The sequence below is a fragment of the Macrotis lagotis genome, chromosome X (genome assembly GCF_037893015.1).
Source record: "Macrotis lagotis isolate mMagLag1 chromosome X, bilby.v1.9.chrom.fasta, whole genome shotgun sequence".
Lineage (NCBI taxonomy): Eukaryota > Metazoa > Chordata > Mammalia > Peramelemorphia > Peramelidae > Macrotis > Macrotis lagotis.
In genome coordinates, this window is record NC_133666.1 from 50229085 (window position 1) to 50251940 (window position 22856).

The 22856-nt window shown below is 39.9% G+C and overlaps 1 long non-coding RNA gene across 2 annotated transcripts; it reads left to right on the plus strand.

Moving 5' to 3' along the window:
• The first annotated feature begins 5658 nt into the window (after positions 1 to 5658).
• LOC141501652 (uncharacterized) lies at positions 5659 to 20581 on the plus strand. Of its 2 annotated transcripts, XR_012472282.1 has the most exons (4): positions 5659 to 5767; positions 11420 to 11458; positions 19834 to 19876; positions 20427 to 20581. It is a non-coding gene; the product is annotated as an uncharacterized LOC141501652 (long non-coding RNA). The 2 variants fall into 2 exon arrangements; XR_012472283.1 differs by lacking the exon at positions 11420 to 11458.
• Positions 20582 to 22856: the final 2275 nt, after the last annotated feature.

Sequence of the window (22856 nt, forward strand, 5' to 3'; positions counted from 1 at the left end):
ATCCTGTCTGCCTCTATTTTTCATCTGTAAACCAAACTAGAGAAGGAAATGGTAAATTACTCCAGTATCTTTGCAATGAGAACCCCAAATGGGTTCAGGAAAAGTCAGACACAGTTGAAATGGTCCAACAACAACAGCACCCTATACATACATACATACATACAGTAAGTGCATAATGAATATTTGTTTGATTTAATAGTCCATTGAACGTTAATGATTAAATCTATAGGACCTAATATATGAGATGGCATGAGCTAACAAAACTAGTCTGTGCTTTCCTCAATGACACTCAGACCACAAAATAATTTAAGAAATGTGACAAAACTATAAGAATAGGAAAGACTTGTTAAAGTACTGTAGTCTGTGACGTGCCTGCTTCAGGTGGTGTTGATTTCACATGTAAAACCCAGTCTTCATCTCAGTAATTCTTGAGGTCAGTACTGTATCAACTTGATTATAGACACCCTGAAGAATGTTAATTGCTTGACATTTATTCCTGCTATTTGAATCTAATTTCAAGAACATCTTAAATCATCAAGTATAGCTCTTGTTGAACTCTGCCCCAAATTACAAACATCCCATGGCCTTGAGAAGATCATTTATTCAGAATAAGATTCTTCGGAACTTAACAGGCTGCCTATCTCGAAGGATCTCTGAGGGATCTCTACTCTAGTGATCTTTTGGATGGGTGGATGGATAGGGGGGATTCCCAGGAACATGGGTAGAAAATGAACTAGGAAAAAGACGGATCTGATGGCAATTCGGTATCTTTCTGATAACATTTTAGAAAGGAGAAAGAGTTGAGACCCAGAGAGATAATGACTATTTCTAAGATCTTCTTTAGCTATGGAGTTGGGAGCATTCCCCAAAGTCCCAGGAGTGAGATGGCCCTAAGCAGAGTAATGCAGGAAGACACCCTTTCAGAACGCACAGAGGCATACTCCCTGGCATCTTCGGGTGCATAAGGCACTGCCAGGCTCAGAAAAGTTAGCCAGACCAGCAACCTTCAAGAATGGGGTGACTGTAGTTGTGCAAAGCTTTGGTGCAGATCACTAGACCAAGAGACAGAGCTGCAAGCTGGACCAAGTGCTACATAAACAACTGTAGCAACTGCACATCAAAGGAGTGGCATTTTCTTGGCCTCGCAGTGGCAAAGACCGTCTCTTCAGACACACTTACACCCACATGGATCACTGTCAGGAACCTGAACTCCAAGGAAGGGCCCAAATCTCTAACGAAATTAGTCTGCATGTTGAATACCATTGCCCATAGCTTGTTTACCAGTTTCTGAAAGTTGGCTTTTTCTAGTACTTTGCCACTAATGGTTACTAAGTGAAGACAGAAAACTAAAGCTGTTGGAAAGATTCTGAGGGCAAACCACTTGGGAAACAGAGAATATTTAAAATTCCTAATTCAGTGCATTTCTGTATTGGAAATACTTCATAAATCTACTTGGATTCTGGGGGAATCTTTGTGGGCTACCAGGTGATCTGAGTTTGAGTTTCTCTTAATCTTTCTGTCCCTGGCATTAGCAGAGTGCCTCATATATGGTTGGTGCTTAAGAAATGCTTGTTGGGTTGAACCAAGTTAGACTGAAAGCTTTTCATTCATACATGAATATCAGAAACGTTCCAATTGATAGTGTGGGCAGTTGGTTGTATCTGTAGAGAAGAGGGGAGTTTGAGGAGATTCTGAGAAGAGAACACAATTTCCAAAGAATGTTTCCAAATGTGTTTTGAGCAATGGCAGCAGCATTGTTGGCATACATAGATGGCCTCCAAATGGAACAGTCTTCATTCTTGGGTGTTTGTCAAAAGGCCAGACTCATTATATTACAGTCACACCCCATCTATAGCACTGTATTCTTATCCTGCAGCTGTTCATTTCAGTGAAAGGGATTTGACATTTGCTTTTGGGGTTGGGGGGAGGGGAGAGGGTGAGAATGGGAAAGTAAGAAATGTTCAGTGATTACTTAAAATGAAAGTGATAACTCCTAGGACTGCACAGATATCTGGAACGTGTGGCTACGTCTCATTTTGGCAAAACGGCATGTCAAGTCAATAATCTCAGTAATTTAGCTGCTTTCCAAAATCTGCCATTGAGGAAAGGGACTGTGCAACTTAATTTGTCTTATTCCAATGCTGTTTCATGGCCCAGGGGTGATGCTTCAGTGCATGAAGACTAAAACTGTGGAGTGGAAGCCCCGGCAGGTTTCACTGTGCTTCAAAAGCTTCTGAGTACAGGCAAAGTAACATCATGAAGTGCCATCCAAGTACAGAAGCACTCATTGGCACCAAGAGGTTGCTCCTAAGTGAAAAATCCTGGGGCAACCCATGAATGATCAGTACTGACTATCCTTTGCTACAGGCTCCTTAACTCTCCACTTTGCTTTGGGCAGATAGAGCCAGGGAACATCACAACTGAAATATTCTTCTATTTGTCTCTCCAGCTCATAGTTTTGTCACTTTTAGGAAAGTACAAAAGACGAACAAGCAGGGCCTCTTTTCTCTAGTTCACACTCAAATTCCATGTCCAGCGCTAGCGTGTTATACTTTCTTCATCCAAGGAATGTCCCTATTCATTGAATGAATGACTCCTTCATTTTGAGTATGGATGTGGTCAGTCAGTAATGTCAGTGAATTAGTACCGAGTTTGAATAAGCAGAGGCCACCTTGGAACAAGCATTGCAAAGAGATACTAGCCTAAGGAAATAATAACTACAACACTCATAACAATAGCTAACTTAGGATGTTTTGTGTGATTAAAAAACTCTGCATACAGGAGCTTATTTGACTGCCAAAACAACCTGGAAGTACTTCAGACCTAATCAGATATCTCATACTGTACCATTTTACAGATGAAGAAAATGAGGCATGAAGAAGTTAAATGTTTTCTTTCATTGTTTTTTTCTAAAATCTCCTTTTTTTTATCAAGAATTTAAGCTTCAACAAATGAACATTTCTTTATCCAAAGAGGAATAGCAAAGGAGTGGATATGAAACCAAGAATTCCCATTATGTACATTTTAAGAGTATACCATTTTAACATGGTAGTAACAAAAATTGCCCTTTATGTTCCCTTTTGGACTCTTTTTTTTCTTCTTTGTATTTAAAAAATATTTTAGATGGGTTTTTTCATGCTTTTTTTGCATCTCTATTGCTACTCATTAATTCATCATTTATCTCCCATTTATACAATCAAAACAGAGACCAATAGGTACAGTCAAGCAAAACAACTCTGGCCATTTCTGAAAATGTATGTTTCAATCTGGACCTCTAGCCCATTAACTCTCTGCCAAGAGTCAGTCTTCTGAAGTCATGACTGGTCACTGAATTAATCAGAGTTCCTTAAGATTTTTTTTTTCATAAGTTTTATAGTTTTAGAAGTTTTCAAGTTTTCTTTTATGTTACTGAAATGATGTAAACTCAAATCCTTGCTTTGCTCATTTCACTCTGCATCTGATCATATAAATCTTCTTGGGTTTCTCAATTTTGTTGATTGGTCATAATAGAAAGGATGCTGAACTTGAAGTCAGAATGCCTGGATTCCAATCCTGTGTGAGGCATTTTCCTGACATGGATGGTGAGAAAGGATGATCTTGAGGGTTAACTGCTTACAAAAAAAGGCAGGCTCAGGCTTCAAGCACTTATTTGACATAACTTTTAGATAGCCAAACCAAAGACTGAAAAAAAAAAGAAACTCAGCTTGTTCTTGAAAATTGCTCCTTGACAGGGGGTAGGTTTTATGACTGAGGTTATCTGTATTTTAAGATACAAAGGAAACTGAATGCTCTGGTTTCTGAGTTTTCATCTGTTGCGATACCGAGTACAGGAAGTAGTTGAAAACACCCAAGAAAGGTGGTTCAAGAGGAAGGAAGTTTACTGAACCAAGACACCTGGAAACATCAAAGCTTTGATGCAACTTGAGAGTTTAGAGAGTTCCTCTAAATGTATCTTGAAATCTGTCATCTGTTTTTATAAGCTATGGCATAAAGCTCGTGCTTGAAAACAGAAGGAAATCAAGTAGAATATATATATGTATAAAGTAAAGACAGACATTCAGAGCAGGAGGTGTGAGATAATGACTAATTTAGTTGAAATTTGTTGGGGTTTTTTGTCTGGGGACATTATAACTTGATTATGGTAAAAACAATTAGTCTGATTTTCCAATTCAAGGCATGTATGAAATTCCACTTAATTCAATGTTATAAACAGCGCTTCCCCGAAACAAAAAGGAAAATGGCAATTACAGGTGTGACTTAGGTGGCACAAGGAGGAGAGTCTCTTCTCTGCTTAAGACAAACTTCAAATGATTTGCTGTTAAACCTTTTGCTAAATAAATGACACCAAAGTTTGTAAGAGAGGAATTTGGAAATGATTTCAAACCTTCCTATCTCCCTAGACTGCCCTTTGCCCCCTTCCCTGGGGTTATCTGGGCATTTCTTGCAGACTTCAATGTCAAAATTCATCAATAAGGATAATCCCCATCTATATGTAGAAGTTGTATCCTGAAGGAGCCTGGCAAGGCCTTTCCTCTTCCCCCTTTGTCTTCTTAGTGAGGTATTAAATTACCTTGCTCAAGTTAGTTTTTTGATAAGGTGTGATCCCACCTGGCAGTGACTCCTCCACCTCTTCTCCACCTGAACAAAACGCAACAATCATTACCAGTGAAAGGTCAAGACCACAGTGCTTCTCAGAAAGGCCTTGCCAGGCTCTTCCTAATCATTTCATTAAAACCATCTGCCATGATCTCTTCACTTTACAGAGGGGGGAAGTAAGGCCCAGAGGGGCAGTTACTTAATTCACCAAACAGGCATTAAGCACCACCTCTGTACAATGTACTGTATTTAGTGCTGGGGATATAAAGATATCTGTATAACACGGACCTCATTCTCTAAGACCCTATGGTCTATGTAAGTCCTTTGATAATGGGGGTGGGGTAAGCTCCTTGAGAGCAAAGAAGGGCTGCTTATGATTTTTGTATCCTTGGCACCCAGCACGTGACAGATACTTAATGCTTGCTATTGATCTAAGCAGAGAAGAATATGCAAGAAAATGCTGTCATAGTAAGAAAGGTGAGAAAGAAAGGGATCTAGGCAGCTTACCGTGTAGCTTGAGGAGGGAGAGCTCATTTCCCCTGGGGAATCGAGAGGAGACCTGGATCTGGGAAAGCTTCAGGAAGGAGTTGGCACCCAAGTTAGGCCATATCTAAGGTCAGACCTGCTCTTGTAGGGAGAGGGTGATGCTTGTATGAACTATTCTTGTGGATGAGTGGTATTATTAAGGTACAAGTAGAACATGAAAAAAAGAAAAAAAATCCACCATGTCCAGTATACTTAACCTGCCACCCATCTACCCAGAAGATGAAATTATGAGCATTTTGTAGTGATAATTGTTACTGATGATCAGGCCTCTTTATATGTAGGCAACATGGCAACATAGAGTAAAAGGAACTTTGGAATCAGAGGGCTTAAATTAGTTTTAATGTTCTTTTCCAATTCAAGGTTATATGACATCAAAAGCCAAGGAATGTCAAACCATGTAGCTGGGGATATCAAAATAGAATAAAAATCTTAGAATAAATATTTTCATTAAGGCTCACCTGTCAGTAACTCCATTCTGTAGTTCTCAGAACATTCTGAACCAGAGATACTATTTAGCTTAAAAAGATAAACTTGTGCAAAGATCCATTCTGTCTTTCAGGTTCTCATTTCCCTTTTCTCTCCTGAATGTGCCATGCTGTCAGAAGAACGTGTCCAAATACCAAAGGTAATGTGGCTTGGGGAGCAGGGAAGGGGAAAATAAATGAATTTATTAGGAAGCAGATGACTAGAAAGAAAGATAGGCAGACTTGGCGGGACTATATTATTTAAGGCTGACTCAGACAAGGGAGTTATTCTACTGGGCAGAAGTTTGTGGTTGTGGAGTTGGTTGGCACCTTAGAAGACAGCTAGCCTAACCTTGCCATTTTTTGCATGCCATATTACAAAGCTTTTCTGCTAGCTTCTAGCCACCCCCAAGAGAATGTCTGGCTAACCAGGACTTGGCTGTTGCTCTGAATACTGAGCATCTGAAATGAAATCCGTTCTCAAGTGCATATTTCTGAAACAGAGCACCCCAAAACCATGTGCAAGGTGCTTATGAAAATCATATTCTTATCAGCAGTGAGCTCATACTCCACTCTAGTGATTTCTTGAATTGTGAGTAGAAAGAAGCAAGCATGCCTCTCCCCGAGCTAGCTGGGCACAATGTACAAAGCTAAAGCAACAACTCAGAATGGGGTAGGAGAACAAATGGTGGAGATCCCAGTCAAACCTTCCCTGGGTTTCAAACTTCTTTTCAATGTGCATGTGGATGTGTGTATATTAAATGTACATACATGGACACACTGTCACAATGAAAACACACGGGTATATCACACACATGCATGTTACATATACGTGTTTGTGTGTCTGTCTACATGTGTGTGCATTTGTGACTATATATGTGACTAGAGAGATACCTAACACCAACATAAACACATATATAAATATATTATATATAATATATAGATATATATTTGATAACTATTTCAATATCATTGGCTTCCTTTATAATCCTACATATTTTTTATACACTTTGAAAGATAATTCTAAGAAGGCATCTCTAGACTTCACCAGACCTCCAAAGGGGCCTCCCACACATTCCCATACAGATATATAGACATATAAAGACACAGACACACACAAATAAAAACCCTCTGCTTGTAACTTTAATAATGGTATAAAGAAAACATAAAAGTTCATATAAAGAGAAGACAGAAACACTCTAATGGACATAGGATCACATTTCCCAAAATCATCCCAATATCCCAATATCAAAGGCTTTGAAGGGCCCTGCATGTTCTTCACAGCTAGGGATGCATGCGTTATATATTTAGTCTTTCAGGTCAGGCAGATTCTATCAGCCCTTTCCTCCCTGTCCCCCCAAGCTTGCTTTCAAAAGGAATTCTTTGGGTTTGAGGTGGCAAAGAGAATGCTGCCGTTCGCATGCAGGTAAAGTTCTGAAGGTTTTCACCCCTCACATCCTGCCTTCACCCACAATATGAACAGCATGTTCGTGTGTTTGAACTCAAAAGCTGCTCTGTGAGATCTCCCTGTGTTTGACTGAGCTAAAGAGATTTTTCAGTTTCTCTAGTGTAGGGGAGTCTGCTCTGATACCAATTTTGTTACAAATGTCCCACCGAAATTTAAAATAACAAAAACAATTATACCTTGTCATCTTTTAAGTAAGGAGAAAGAGTGAACATTTTTCATCCTCAGAGGAAAAAAAATATTACAGCAAATTGTTATACAACTAGCTGTGTGACCTTTAACAAGTCACTTAACTTCAATAGACTTTTCTTTTTCATTTGTGAAAATGAGGAATCTTGAACAGAATATTTTAGATTTAGAACTGGAACAATCTTCTGTTTACAGAGGAAACTGAAGGCTTAGAAAGGCCCAATGTCCCAGGAGTAGTGTGGGATTCAAATATTTAAGGCCCCTTCCAGCTCCAATATCTATTATTTTCTGACTCACCTAATATTTCTGCTATAATTATTGAACATCTCTGCTATAATTATTGAACATCTCTTATAGGACTCTGTGCTAAGAACTTTAAAGAAGAGTAGAAAACGGCCTAAGATATAGTTCCCACCCTCAGGAAGCTTACATCTTACTGGAGAGACAGGATAGAAAAGAGAACCATAAAGTCATATTCTTAGAGTTAATCCAAGGTAGCCTGATGATGTATGTAGACCATAAATACTATGGAATTTGAGAAGCTGGAAGGGATCAGTGTGAATGGGACCAGTTTTACGTTGCTTTGGCGAAAGAGATGGGAACTAGCCTTCCCAAAAGTTCTATCAGTCTCTCCAATCCATCAAGCACTCTCTAAGCAACAAATTACCATTATGTGATCATGTTATGTGCTTGGGTTACAAAGAGAAAAGCAAAATTATCTCTGTCCTCATGGAGCTAACATTCTGTTGGAAGAGATGTGTTCCTATTTAGTTGTGACACACATACACGCACACACATCTCAAAGAGGCCTTTGTGAGGGAGATGAGTAGTAGCTGAAGGGCCCTTGAAACTCTTCATGTAAGAAGCTGCTACTCAAGCTGTTTTCTAGGAACCTTAGGAGGTGGAGGAAAGGTTTCCAGGCAAGGAGAGCAAGTTCAGAGGCACAGAGCTGGGAGATGAGGCATATGAGGAACAGTTTGGTTAGACCAGAGAGTGCCTGAAAGGGAGGTTGAGGCTAGGTTGTGAAGGGCTTGAAAGGCCAAACACTGGGTTTACTTTCTGATGTTTTCTGCATCAATCTAACAACCATGATACTCAGGATTATTCTGAAGCTGTGGAGCTTCCCAGTCGTCACCATGGAAGCAGTTTCTTAGGAAAATAGCAGGTTTCTGAAGCTGTCCAGACATTCTGTGTTTCCAAAGTATAACTTTTTACTGACCCCTTCTGCCACAGCTGTTCATCAGCACAGTGATTATCCTGCGATTTAGTCAATCAATGCTCCTTAGGGATTATTGATTTGCGTTCATTGGCTATTCCAGTGAAACCTTTTTCAAACAAGTCAGATAAACCAGATGGGAGGTATGATTTAGCCTTCTCTCCCACTTTTTCTACTATCCATCTGCATCTACCCTAAGCTCCTACCTGAATGGCCTGCCCATTCTTCTCTAAATATGCCCAGGTCTTTCTAGCTCCATAATTATATGGCTGCCCTGATGCTGAGGTATCATTGCTCAAGCCAGCCTTCTTCTAAAATAGGTTATTGGTTCACAGCAAACTGTTCATAGCTCTCATCTGGGATTGGGGATATGGTTGCATGGTTGACATCAGTATGATTGTGACAAGAACCCCAGTGTTTCCCCCCTTTTCTCCTCAGTCCACCACACTGTAGATCACCTGACCTTGCTGGGAGAAAAACACCTTTTGGAGCTCTAGAGAGCTGCTCCCAGGAGGCTCTACAGGGTGTTTCACCAGGGAGCTCTCATAGCTCCACCCACGGGGGCTGAATGCTGGTTCTGCAGCAGTCTTCCCTTGGGCTCTCCTTGGAAGCCAGGCTGTGAAACAAGCACTTGAATTCTTGGAGTCTTTCCACAGCATAGCTTTTCCTCTTTCCCAGAACTCTAGGCTTGCCTGGGCAATCACCCAGTGGGAGACCAGGGAACCAATGGTACTAAAATACTTCCAATTAGATAGAGACGAACACTGTACATCCCACCTCCCAGTGTCTGCTATTATCTGCCTATTCATAAGACAGCTTAGTGTTCTGTAGGTTTTTACATTTTTAATTAAATTAATTCTCCAATAATTCCAATGGCTTAGAACACTTTAGAACACTTTACTAACCTCTGACTTATCCAGATCAGCAATGAGTAGGTGATGGGGCCCAGAGATGCCCAAAACAGGTATGTGGAAGGTCCACAAGGTAGTCAGTCATGCTGGTTTTCCTTAAATGGACAAGCTACAGGACTCATAATGGGCTAGGGAGGTGCAGGTGGATCTCTTCCATGTATGTTGGTGAATCATAGAATTCTAGAGTTGGAAAGAAACCTACAGGTTGCCTAAGATTTTCTTTGCTCTGTTTTCACTTTAGTTAGATCCCAGCAAGTCTCTTTACTAGAAGGTATCAACTATCTGTAATGATGTTTTGTTTATCCCATCATTCTTCATGGTTGTATTCATTTGAGAATATGATTTATTGAGGAGGAGAGACTTAGAAGAGAGGTCCAAGCCTTGGTCTGGATCTTGGCTCTGGGCCTCGGTGTTATCCTCTGTAAAGTGAAGGCTAAGGTTCCCCTGTAGCTCTAGACCCCCAAGAAAAAATGGAGCTAGCTCATGGGAAAATGGTGATGGCATCTCTTTATTTTGTTAGTCCCATATTCCTCAGTCAAATATTCCAGTTTCCATTCCTGCTTTACTCATCTAATGCTCCATCTATGCACCCAAGAAGACCTGTGCTCCCCTCCTCCATGACTTAGTGCTGCCATCCCCTTCCCCTCCTCTCATCTACTATATGGGAACTTATTTGTTCTGAGGAAATTGCCCTGTCCTTAGGCTCTCTCTGCTTCCTGGGGTATTCAACAAACTAATCCTTGCATTAGTCATCCAGCTCGAAGGGCTCATCTACCCTGCCCCCTTTTAACAGTAACCTGGGATCAGTGCCTTTGTTATTATCTAAGCCATCAGTCACTTGGACAATGGTGATTTCAGGGTGGTCCTGGTGGGAGGGAAGGCCAATGCCATTGCAAGTAGATGAGGGCAGATTGGGAGGGAGGACCCTTGGGAACTCCTTAAATTATACTCTATAGGTGACCTCTTCTCCTGCCTAGATGTAGGGCCACCCTGTGGGATAGCTTTGATAACATAGTAGGCAATTAGTAAAGTTATGTCATCGAGAGCATTTCACAAGGTGAGCATGTAGCCTTTGTTACATGCTCAGGATAGGACCCAGATCCTGCCTTACCCTGTACATATCAGTCATGCTATTAAAGAATAAACATATTTCTCAAGGAATGATGAGCCCACAGTCCTAGTTTCCAAGATTAGTGTCTTAGAGGGAAAGCAAAATTCAAAGATCTTCTCTTTTTCTTCTCTTGACTACGAGTTGAGAATGATAATGCAGGTATTGGTACCTTATTTAATCCTCCTTAAGTCTCTTAATTTGCCCTTCAAGGGACATCTGGATGAGGCCTGTTAGTTTCTCCCATACTTCTTTGTTAACTTTTGCATAGCCTTGTGGTCAGCCCATTTTTCTAATCCTTCATCTCTGGATAATTGCCTGCATCGTTTCACATGAGCATGTAGAGTGGACCTTCAGGTAAATATATATGTCCCAATGTGGGCACAAGTTTCAGTCAGCTTTCACTTGCAAAAGAAATATCCCAAGATACTTTGATTTAATAGTTGGCCTCACCAGGTTTCAAAACAGATCCAGACCTGCCCTAGCCTGGATTGCCAGTTGTCTCAATCAGAAAAGCCATAGGGGATTGAAATCGACACAGACTCCCAATTTCCCTCAGTATACCTCAGAAGACCTTCAAATGCATGGAGTTGCTGCTTGACAACAAAACTCATTCATTTTATTGGCCCTGCCCAGCACTTGGCAGAGGAAGGGGTAGGTTGACTGCTTGGATCACTAACTTTGTTTTCAACTGCTGCCCAAAACAAGAATGATACCTCTGAGTCGAGATCTAGTTACTGTTCTGTTATTATCACTGGTTGACCTTAGGTAAATCATTTCCCTTCTCTGGGCTTGAGGGAATTATAAAATTAGGGTATGGAATGAGATGATCTCCAAAGTCCCTCCCAGAGATAATATTCTATATTTTTTGTTTTTATCATCTTCCTCTCTGGTATTGTCCACAATCTGGTTCTGGCTTGACAGTTGGGTTCCCCCCATCGCAAGACATTGGCATCTTTAGAGGTAAGGGAAATCTGTCCAGCCACTAAGTAAGTCTTCAAAAGGGATCTCCCTTATTGTCCCTGTAAACTAAATGCTGTCTTGAGACTAAGACTCCCTAGAGAACAAAATACTTAAAGGACATAATTATCTTTTCAATTAGAGAGTAGCTTGGGATCAGCTTCTGCTTTTGGCTCAGACTGAGCTTTGCTCAAAGAACAGCCCCATGGAGATTGATTCTAGTCCATGCGATTATAGTAGGCACAGCCCCAGTGAATTGTTTACCAGATAATAGTCACCAGCATCTGTGGTTTTTCCTGTTGAAGAGAGAGGGTTTTTGGGTAAATCCAAGCCCATAAGCAAAGCCTATTTCCAATGACTATTTTCCCCAGAAGTAGACATATTTTTCTATTAGAGACATTAGCTGAAGAGGCTTATTCCCTTGAATTAATCAAGTGGCTGTTTAAGTGCCAGGATAAATTAGTTGAGATTTGGGTTGTGGCTGATCATATCTAGGATTCTATATTAGGAGATCCACTCAGGTTGGAAAAGGTCAGAGCAGCTTAGTTCTGCATCACCCCAGAGGAGTTGGTTTGAGATTTTCTCTACTATAGTGTGTCTGGGTTTCCTCAGCATGAAAAGGGGGGTGGGGTGGGGGGGGTCTCATGAATTCTGAATTCTACAGAAAGGGGTACAACTGATGCATTTCCCTTGAGGAGCTCATAGTCTAATATCACCAAATATGTCACATACATTCCTGTCTTCACACCTTTACTTAAATTATTTTCCCTAGCGCAGAACACGATCTTCCTTCTCAGTGTGTCTAAAACTTGCATTCCCAATGAAGTTATTCCTCATCACTGTATGTCAGAATAGTTGCACTCCTTATCTAGTATTTAGGGGGGAGGGATTGCAAGGCAATGGGGTTAAGTGATTTGCCCAAGGCCACACAACTAGGTAATTATGAAGTGTCTGAGGTCAAATTTGAACTCGGGTCTTCCTGACTCTAGGGCCAGTGCTTTATCCACTGCGCCACCTAGCTACCCCTTATCTAGTATTTCTTACATACTGCTTTAGAAGGCACAGTTATGTTTTCCATTTTCACAATTGGGGTTGAAGGAGATTCATTTATTGTAGAGAACTACCTGGACTAAATTTCCCAGAAAACTGCGTGTGAAGTTGCTGTATGTTGATGCCACCCGAAGAACATCCTAATAGAGTTAGAAGGATGTGAAGTATGGGAGGTTTAAAAAGCCCCAAGAAATACTTTGTAAAAAGTCCATTGCAGGTGGTAATGTTCCTGGCAGTAGTAGGGTTGAGTGAAAAAGAAAAGCTACTTAGCTCTAAGGAAACTTAAGCACCAGGGACTTGACCATGGCTTCCCATCTGGACCTTGGTACCAACTTAGAGAACATGAGCTGCTCCAGTGTTCTCTTAACCCTAGAGAATCATCTGAGACTGAAGGGGGATCTTATTAAGCAGAGGAGCTTTGGATGAGTGTGATCTGACCCTGCTGCTATGTGGAGAATGGAATGGAGAATTGAGGAGTGTTGCCCTAGGGGTGTGGGACATAGCAACTGTTGATGTATAGGTTCAGGGATTGTTCATTACCAGATTCAGTTCATTGTTCTCTACCTCACTCTTCTGTTTTAATTAATGCCTTTTGCTTTGGAATACATGTCATTTAGTATTATCTGATGACAGAGAGAAGGATCAGTGGAGTCTCAAGTTCTGATTTGGAATGATGGCAATCCAAGCAGTGCCCTGAATCTGGCTGTAGATGAGATGAGGGTTACACTACCATTTCCCTTTACTAGACTCCAAGCTCATTGAGGTCAGGGATGGTGTCATAGCTCTTTGTTTCCCTTCAACACCTAGCTCAGAGCTTCTGGCAAAGTAGGGGACCAATATTTGTTGAATGAAGGAACTAGCATAAAATATTTTAATTAACAATAGTTCACATATAAATCCTGTTTGAAGATTTACAAAGCATTTTTCTCACATCAATCCTGGGAAGTGGGTTGTTATAATTATTATTCCCATTTTAGAAATGAGCAATCTGAGATTAATTAAATGATTTGTCTACTGTCAGGGCTAACAAATATTAGAGACAGGTTTTGAACCCAGGTCTCCCTTGCTCCAATTTCCATACTCTTTTCATTACATCGTAATGGCTTTCAAAGGAGGCAAAATAAGTTTTCTAAAGGTTCTAATCTATAGGTGACAATGAAATGGGCCAAACTCAAAATGATCCAAGTGCAGCCAGTAATTACTTCAGGAACTAAAACAAATGGTAATTGGTAATTGACTATTTATTCTGGCACCATATACAAAATGCTTTGTGTAGTTCACTGTATATACATTGTAATAATTCCAATTTTAATATAAGGGCTGTGGTTTTGGCATCTGAAGATCTGGATTTGAGTCCTGGCTCAGTTACTTAACTGCCAGTGTGATCTTGGGCAAATCATTTCTCCTCTGTTTTGGCCTCAATTCCCTCTTTCTTTCAATTGAGAAGGTTGGACTAGATATTCTCTAAGGGCCTCTGCACGTCTAAAACTGATGACAGTGATACAAGGTGAACCACTTGACAATACCTCTGTGTGAAAGTAGTCCTTGCATACCAGTCCTGCATGTGAGTCAGATAATTGGGGGAAATCATTTCATCTGATAGGGTCAGACAGTAAGCTTGGAACTGCAAACAAAGGTGACTTCTTTGGTCATAATCCCCTGCAGAAGCAGAAACTGTTACATACTGATCCTGCCTGAAATGTGCCATGGAGCTATAAATTTCTTCTAGTTTATTTTTTAATTGTTATTCAGTCATTTCAGTCATGTCTGATCGGGGTTTTCTTGGCAAAAGTCTTGTAGTGATTTGCCATTTCCTTCTCCAGTTCATTTTACAGATGAGGAAACTGAGGCACACAGGGTTAATTGACTTGGCCAGAGTCATACAGGTAGTAAGTGAGACTGGACTTGAACTCAGGTCTCCTGATTTCAGACCTAGTGCTCTACCTACTTTACCACCTAGCTGCCTAGCTTATTTTACTTAGAGTTGAAAAGCATTTCTTCTTGAGTTTGGGCGGATAGGAGATTAGAAATGTAGCCATTTTCCTTTTGGAAGGCTCCTCTCTCCATGGAAACAAGGACTGTTGGAGCAGGGAGGGCCCTTCAAGATCATCAAATACCTTCTGGCACAGACAAAGAAGCATTTTCCCATTCCATTTGGTGTTTCTATGCTGCTTGGTTTTGAGTTTTTTTTTTAAAAAAAATTATTATTCCTTAGAGGAATTCTGGGGAATCGTTTAAAGATTTCAAAGCAACACCCAGTGAATTTATGAAAGGCCGATTTGTTTATACCTCTTTTGCATAAAATCTTTCACATTTTCCATTAAGACCCGCAGATTCAAGTTCCACAAATTAAAATAAATAGACCTATAGGCCCCTGAAATGTCCTGTTAATTGAGCGTTTGAAAGGCCATCCAAGATGTAGGTTTGAGCTTTGAAAGATACTTACACAGATCTTTTTCAAGTTTTGTTTTGTTTTTTTTAACAGCTTCGAGTAGGGGGGAAAAATCGGTGGGAGAGTGAGCAAATGGAGTGGAAAAACCTCTCCCATCCATTGGCAGTTACCTTAAGAAAGCCAGATTCCCAGAGATTTTCCTGTCTACTCTAAAATACCTGCCTGTTAAAATGACAGTCACAGGCCTGCCCAGGTTGCTTTTTTCTTCATCCAACAAGTTGCAAGGGCTGAGCAGCTTCAGAAAAACAAGGACACTATTTTCTCCCATCCAAATTCAGGGACGAGCATGGAGTGACTTAACGTTCAACCACCCCAAAGGCTCCATGCAACGGTGCTTTACTAAGTAAATAGACCCAGAGAGAAATCAATCATCTTTTCAAACAGTACAACTGTAATTTTTCATCAAAGACCTTTTATAAAATCCTCTGTAGTAGTTTAGCTCATGATGCCATCTTGTGGCCAACCAGGGGGAAAGCCACTTTTTCCCCCCAATTCGAAATTAGAATTATGTATCTTATTTTCAAAAATACATTTAGGGAAAAATGATTATTTGTCCATGTTCCCAGAGAGCAACTTTGCTTTTTGGTGTAAAAGAGTAAACCCTAGAGGGAAATACTATCAGGAAAAATACTGAGTAGCTAACAAAGAAAGAGGATTGTATCTCTAGATCAAAGCCATTTTAAAGAAAAAAGATATTTTCTTTGATACTTGGTATCTCCTTTTGTTTAAAAAATTATGTCATTCAAAGGCTCAAAGGAATTATTATTTGCATCAGGGAAGGGGAATACCCACACCACTACCCACCGAGATCAGATGATTTCAATCAAGTTTCTTAAAGATCATCTAGTCCAACTTTTTCATTTTTACAAAGAAACTGAGACTGCAATTTAATGACTTGCCATAATCTTTCAAATAGTAAATAGCAGAGCCAAGATTAGAACCTAGGTGAATCTGGCTCCAGGTGCCATAGTATTTCTACTATACCCCAATCTCAGATCCATCTTACTGAAGAGATCTTTAAGATCTTTAGGGTATGAGTTCTGTGAAGGAAGAGGAAGTCTTTTTGTCTCTCTCCCTCTTAACACAGTTCTGAAACATAACAAATGCTTAAGAAAGTAGTGTTCCTTGATTTCTCCACTAGTTTAGAGCACATCTGGAATGTTGTGTTCATATCTAAGGGCCACATTTGAAGAATCCCATAGCTCAGCTGGAGAACTCATAGTGTTGGACAACCAGAAAGGTGAAAAGCCTTCAGTCCATGCCATTTGTGAGTCAGAGAAAAGAAATGGAAATGTTTAATTTTCAGAAGAGAAAGCTTGAGGGTGGTAGGTGGGAGAAATATGATAGTCAGTCTGCTGGTATTTGAAAAGCTATTGTGTGAAATGGGAATTTGACTTGTTCTGTTGCCTTCCAGAGCAAAAATAGGTGAAAGCTGCAAAAGGACAGATGGGCCACTGAGTCTGTGATTCTGAAATGGAAGCACTTCCCAAAATGGGGAGAGCTATTACTGACCAGGTTAAAGATCCCTGAAGAAGTGTAGCTTGGGGTCATGGAAAGAACACTGGACTTGAGGTCAGAAGATCTAGTCATATAACTTAGTCAATAAACATTTATTAATCAACCATGTACCATTCATTCGCTGTTCTAAGTGCTGAAAGATACAAAGAAAGACAAGGAGCTCATCAGGTAATAGAAGAGACCACAAGAAAATATATACAAACAACTTTTATGCAAGATAAATAGAAATATTTAAAAGAGGGAAGACACTAGAATTAAAGGGGGAAAGATTCCTAGAGAAGGTAAAATTTTAGTTGGGACTTGAAAGAAGTCAGGGAAACCAGTTGGTGAAGATTCTAGGCTTCAGGAATAGCCAAAGAAAGTGCCCAGCATCAAGAGATGGAGTGTAATAGCCAAGAGGCCAGAGTCACTAAATCAAAGAGCATATGGGATTTGGGGGGAAAGAGAGGTCTAAGAAGACTGGTAAGGTTGGGGTAATCAAGTGATGAAAGACTATGAATGCCAAACAATATTTTGTATTTGATCCTGGAGATGATAGGGAGCTACCATAATTTATCAAGTATGAGGGATGACAACATCAGACCCGCACTTTAGGAAAGTTCCTTTTGTGGCTAAATGGAGGATGGATCGGAGGGAGGGGAGACTTGTATCAGGCAGACCCACCAGCAGGCTGTTTCAGTAGTCTAGGTATGAGATAATGGGAACTTGTACCAGAATGGTGGCAGGATTGGAGAAGAGAAGGGTCCATATTTAAAAAATGGGCCATATTTGAGAAACCAACAGGTCTTGGCCACAGACTAGATACAGGAGAATGAGAGATAGTAAGACATCCAGAATGACCTGGATGTTGTTGTCTATAGTAAGAGGGAAAGTAGGAAGCAGGGAGGGTTTGATGGAAATGATGATGAACCATGTATTAGATGTGTTGAGTTTGAAATGTCTGCTGGACATGCAGTTTGAGATGTCTGAGAGGCAGTTGGAGATTTGGGTTTGGAGGTCAACAGAGAGGTTAAGACTGGATAAATAGATTTGAAAATCATCAGCATAGAGATGATTATACCTGAATCCATGGGAGCTGATGAGATCTCCAAGTGAAATGGTATAGAGACAGAGGAGATGAGGACCTAGGACAGAGCGGGATACCCACACTTAATGAGTGTGACCTGGATAAAGGACCTATGAAGAAGACTCATAAGGTATGTTTAGATTGTTTACATCTGCAAGAAGAAAACGGAGAGTAGTCCCTTAAAATCCTAGAAGAATAGTGTATAAAGGAGAACGGTGTTGGAGGCTGCAGGGAGCTCAAGAAAGAGAAAGATTCAGTAAAGACCATTGGATTTGGCAATGAAGACATCACTTGGGGTTGGGGAAAGCTCAGTGGTGCAGTGGATAGTTCACTGACCCTGGAGTCAGGAGGACCTGAGTTCAAATTTGGCCTTAGACACGTGATAATTACTGGCTGTGTGACTTTGGGCAAGTCACTTAATTCCAATTGACTCACTAAAAAAACCAAAACAAAACAAAAGCTCTCTGGGAACTTTGGAGAAAGCAATTTCTATTGAATGAGTCAAAAGCAGGATGGTAGAGAGTTTAGAAGAAAGTGAAAGGAGAGCAAGTGGAGGAATTTATTATATGTGCCTTTGTCAAAGGGTTTAGCCACCAAAAAAGAGAGGGAATTACAGCAGGAATGAAAGGGCAGGTTTTTGAGATAAGGACATGTTTGTAGGCCACGAGGAAGCAGCTAGTAGAAAGGGAAAGATTGGAGTCAAGTGAGAGAATAGGGATGTTAGAGAGGGCAATTTGCTGGAAAAAATGAGTTCAAATAAGATCACAGTGCAGGAAGAAGAAGGGCCATCTCTTTAGGGGAGTGCAGGTGAAAGAGGGGTCAAGGCAAAAGGAATTGAAGTGATAAGAAAGGAGGAAGCTTTTAGAAAGTGGCATCCATTTTTTTTTTCAGCAGAATATGACTTTCCCACTTAGTGGCTCTTTAACTTAACCTCTCTGGGCTTCAGTTTCCTTTTTTGAGAAAATGAAGGAGTTGGACTGAGTGGTCTCTCGGGTCACTTATAGCTCTAGATTGGAAGTACAGATCTAAACATCTAATCTCGGCAAGTTTTTTGAATGTACTAATGAAGTTAAGTCTGTGATGACTCAAAGTGGGTAAGCCGGAGGAGTGAGACCAGAATAATGGGTCTGAAATTGGTTTCACAAAACAAAACACAGGTGCTCACATCCTTCCCCTGTGTGTCAATTGTTCAGTCATTAGTGACGAAATCAAAACCCTTCACCAGGTGCCATAGAGAAACAGAGTGTGATGGGAAACAAGGACCCTATCTTAAATGAACTGATTTTGGAATGTCAAAGGGGAGACAGGAGAAACACAAGAAAAAACTGAGGCACACGTGAAAGGGAAATCTGTTAACAAGTGGAAATTAATGTAATTGTCAGGAATTTCAAGTTGTATAACCAGGTTAGCCGGTGACTTAGGAGGGGCCCTAGGCAGAATTGTGAAGTAAGCATAAACCAATCCTTATCCCCTTTCTGTAACCTTTTCCTCTAGGCCCCTTCCTGACCCCTGATTGTCCAGAAAGCCTATCACAGTGACCTCACCTAAGCCTGACCACCCTCAACAGGCCCCTGGCCTTGCTTTGGACCTGTCTTGACCTCCTTAGCTCATCAGAATTTAGCTACCTGAGCCCAGGTCCTTCAGGGCCTCATTAGGGGACAGCAAACTAATCTGAGTTAATGGATGGTAATTATTTTAATGGCTTATCCCTCCCAGTTACCATTTTCACCTTAACAGAGACCAAAATTAAATGGTAGACATTTTAGGACTAGTGGGGCAGATATTTTCCCCTCCTCTGTAATATTTTATAAGTAGAGTTTTATTTTACATGGTATTATAAATGGGATTGTATTCTAAACTGGCACCTTTATCTCTCAAATTCTCAGGGAGAACAAGAATTAAATGTCTGAGGTAGTATATAGGCTGTTCTGAACTTTTTCCATTAGTTAAACTTTTCTAAAGAATGGTGATAATCAGAAAGGAAATCCCTTCCCTTAAAATTAAGACAACAACAATATCGATACATTTAACTTAACAGCCTCAGTTTCCCTCTCTGTAAAAGAAGAATAATAGTATTTGCACTACCTACCTCACAGAACTGTTCTGGTGATAGTATATTAAAAACCTGGAAGTGCCATAGAAACGTGAGGTATTGTTACTGTGAAATATTAGGAAAGGGATATTTGCAGTAATGTGAATTGGGACCAAGAGCATTACCTCTGGTCCCACATATTCTAAGGAATCATAAAGTGAAAGCTGGAAGGGACTAAATCCTTTCTCTTCATTTTACAGATGAGGAAACAGAAGCCTTTGGAAGAGAACAGAATTGTCTAAGGTAATTCATATTTTCCCCTTAAAATGTTCTTATTGATGTCTTTGATTTTTTCATCATCTTCATTTCCCAAATCCTTTCCCCCTGTCCTTTCGGAAGAGCCATTCCTTGGAATAAAGGAAAATCTAGGGGGAAAAGCATTTGACCAAAGCAGCTGGCACATTGGCCAATGGCGAATGCATATACAATATTTCACAACCTTAATGTCCTCCTTGTGCAAAGACGTGAAGGAAATGTATTTTTTCCTTCTCTTCTATGGGACCAAGCAGGATCATTATAATGAGTGTTTCTTAAGTTCTTTTCATTTATATTGTCACAGTCATCGTACATATTATTTTCATGGTTCTATTTGCTTTGCTTAATTTTTTTGCTAGCAGTTTTTGTTGAATAGTGAATCTTTTCCCTATTGGCTCTTTGGAGTCTGCTCCTAGATGATTTTTTTCTATATCTGAGGTTCCTAAGCTGGAGTTTGTTAACTTGGCTGTTTTCTTAATACTTTGATGACTCTATTTCAATATAAGGTTTCTAAATATAGCTTATTTTATACATTTAGCAGCATTCTTCTGAGAAGGGTCCATGACTTCACCAGTCTTCCAAAGGAGTCCAGGCCTAAAAAAAGGGTAAGAAGTCCCATTCTACATGTTATTTGCCTAGTCAATTTCTCTTTCTTAACAGGACCAAATCATTTTTAATGTTTACTGCTTTGCTGTATAGTTTGCGATCTGCTATGTCCCCTTCCTTTGTGCCTTTTTTATTATTTCTTTTGAAATTCTTGCCCTTTTGTTCTTCCTGATGAATCTTCCTCTTATTTTTTCTGACTTTATAAAGTAAACCTTCAATAGATTGGAATGGCACTGAATAAGGATATTCATTTAGGTGGCATTGTCATTTTTATTCCAATAGTTTCAACTACTGATGAGCAGTTAATATGGCTCCACTTATTGAGGTCTGCATTTATTTCTGCAAAGAAGTTTTTGTAGTTGTAGTGACATCACTTTTAATATGTGTACTTTGGTAAGTAGACTCTTAATTTGCTGTATTCTGTAGTGGTTTGAAATGGAGTTTCTCTCTTCTGAGAAGAAATGCTGGTGATTTTGTTAGATTCTTTTATGTACAGAGATTCTGTTGAAGTTATTCATGCTTTCAATTAATTTTAATTGATTTTAGGGCTTTCTAAGTAAACTATTGTATATTTGCAAAAGTAAGGATTTTTTTTCCTCCTTGCCTCAGCTAATTTTCTCAAATATTTTTCTTGACATGTTTCAATAGCCAGCTTTTCTAGCACTGTATTAAAGTAATAATGATAATGAATATCCTTCCCTCCTTCCTTTATCCCTTATCTTCCTAGAAAAGTCTCTAGTTTATTCCCACACTATGTGGTACTCATCTGCTCTTTTCTCATCCCCCAGATGGCAATCAGTTTATTGCTTCTCTTTCTTTACTTTTTAAATCCCTTCAAAATCCACCCTCTGAAGGTCGAGTTTGTTTTGCTTATGACTAATTCCTCTTGTCATTCTCCTTTCTTTTCTCTCTGAATTCTCTCCTTTTTCCCCATGGAGGCAAATGTAATTCCTGCACCAAGTTATGTGTGTCTTCTGCCCTCCTTTTATAACATCCATGACTTTTTCCATTCTCAAAGTTTCCAAAACTTCTGTGATCAGAAGCTCAGTAATTTGAGTTAATGTGTATCCTCAAAATGTATTGAAGGAGCTATGCTCAAAAAACTACTCAAGAATTGTGTCAAGGCTGGGGGCCTGAGGTGAGCCTCACTTCTAAGAGTGGCTGACAGACTGGCTATTTGACTGGCAAGCAAATGAAATTAAGGCCAAAACCAAAGGCAAGAAGACAAAGCCATCTCATTCCATTCTTGGGGTTCACATTCCTGTTTTTCATATGGCTAACAGTATAGGACTGGCCCTCTAGTCAGGCTTCTTAACCTTCCTGATGCTAATGGACCCCTTTGGCAGTTTGGGAAACCCTATGGATCCCTTCTCAGAATCCTGTGTTTTAATGCATCAAATAAAAAACATAGAATTATGAAACCAATTATAATGAACTATACTTTATATATGTTATTGTTTTAAAAAAGTTTGACTTGATAGAACAAAATAGAAACAAAGTACACATTGTTACCATTCAAAAATTTCCTGATAAATGGAACCACAGAGATAATTCTGCTCATTTATCCTCTGATTATGCTCGAAGTATAAAAGACGGGACTGTATATTCCCCCCATAGGTATTTGTTTTTGTCTTGGAGGATAGCTGGTCAGAATCCAAATGGAAGGGAGAGTCCATCTATATAGTGAGTTCGTCTAAATACTCCTGTTTATAAATGAATTATATTGATTGACTTAATCTCCAGAACATCACAGGGTGGCTTCTTCCACAAGATTCATTATTACTCAAAAGAGATCAGCCAAGTTGTAAACATAGAAAAAAACTGAAATTTTAATGGCTCTTGTCCAGGTATTTAATGACCCAAAGGTGATCTCCAGAATAAAAATCCATTTTGCTAACAGAAATGCTCTCCTTGCTAGGCTATATAGTTGTGAATCTTGAGACAAGGTAATGTTTAAGAATCAAAGTTGCATGTCAGCCAGAGGTTGGTGGAATAACAGATCTTTTGGAATGGTGAAGTCTATTCTCTGATCCAACTATCCATCCTATTCCTTCTCCTCCTCATACACATTAATTTGGCTTAAAAACTGCTCTGGGTTATCAGGGCCGACCTAAGACAAGAACACTTTTTCTTATCCTGCTCTAATGAAAAACCTTGAGATGGACCTGTACTTTGGAATTCTAAGGTGCAGGAGTCAAAGGTTTAGGCTTACCTGATCAGTGTATATTCTAGTCAAGGTAGAAATCCCATAAACTGGAGATTTATTTGCAAGTAGGACTGGTTCTAGATCCAGATTAGTCCTGGTGGCCCAAAAGTCCCCAAGGGGTTGCCAGGGGTTGGATGATTTTCAGGATAAAGAATA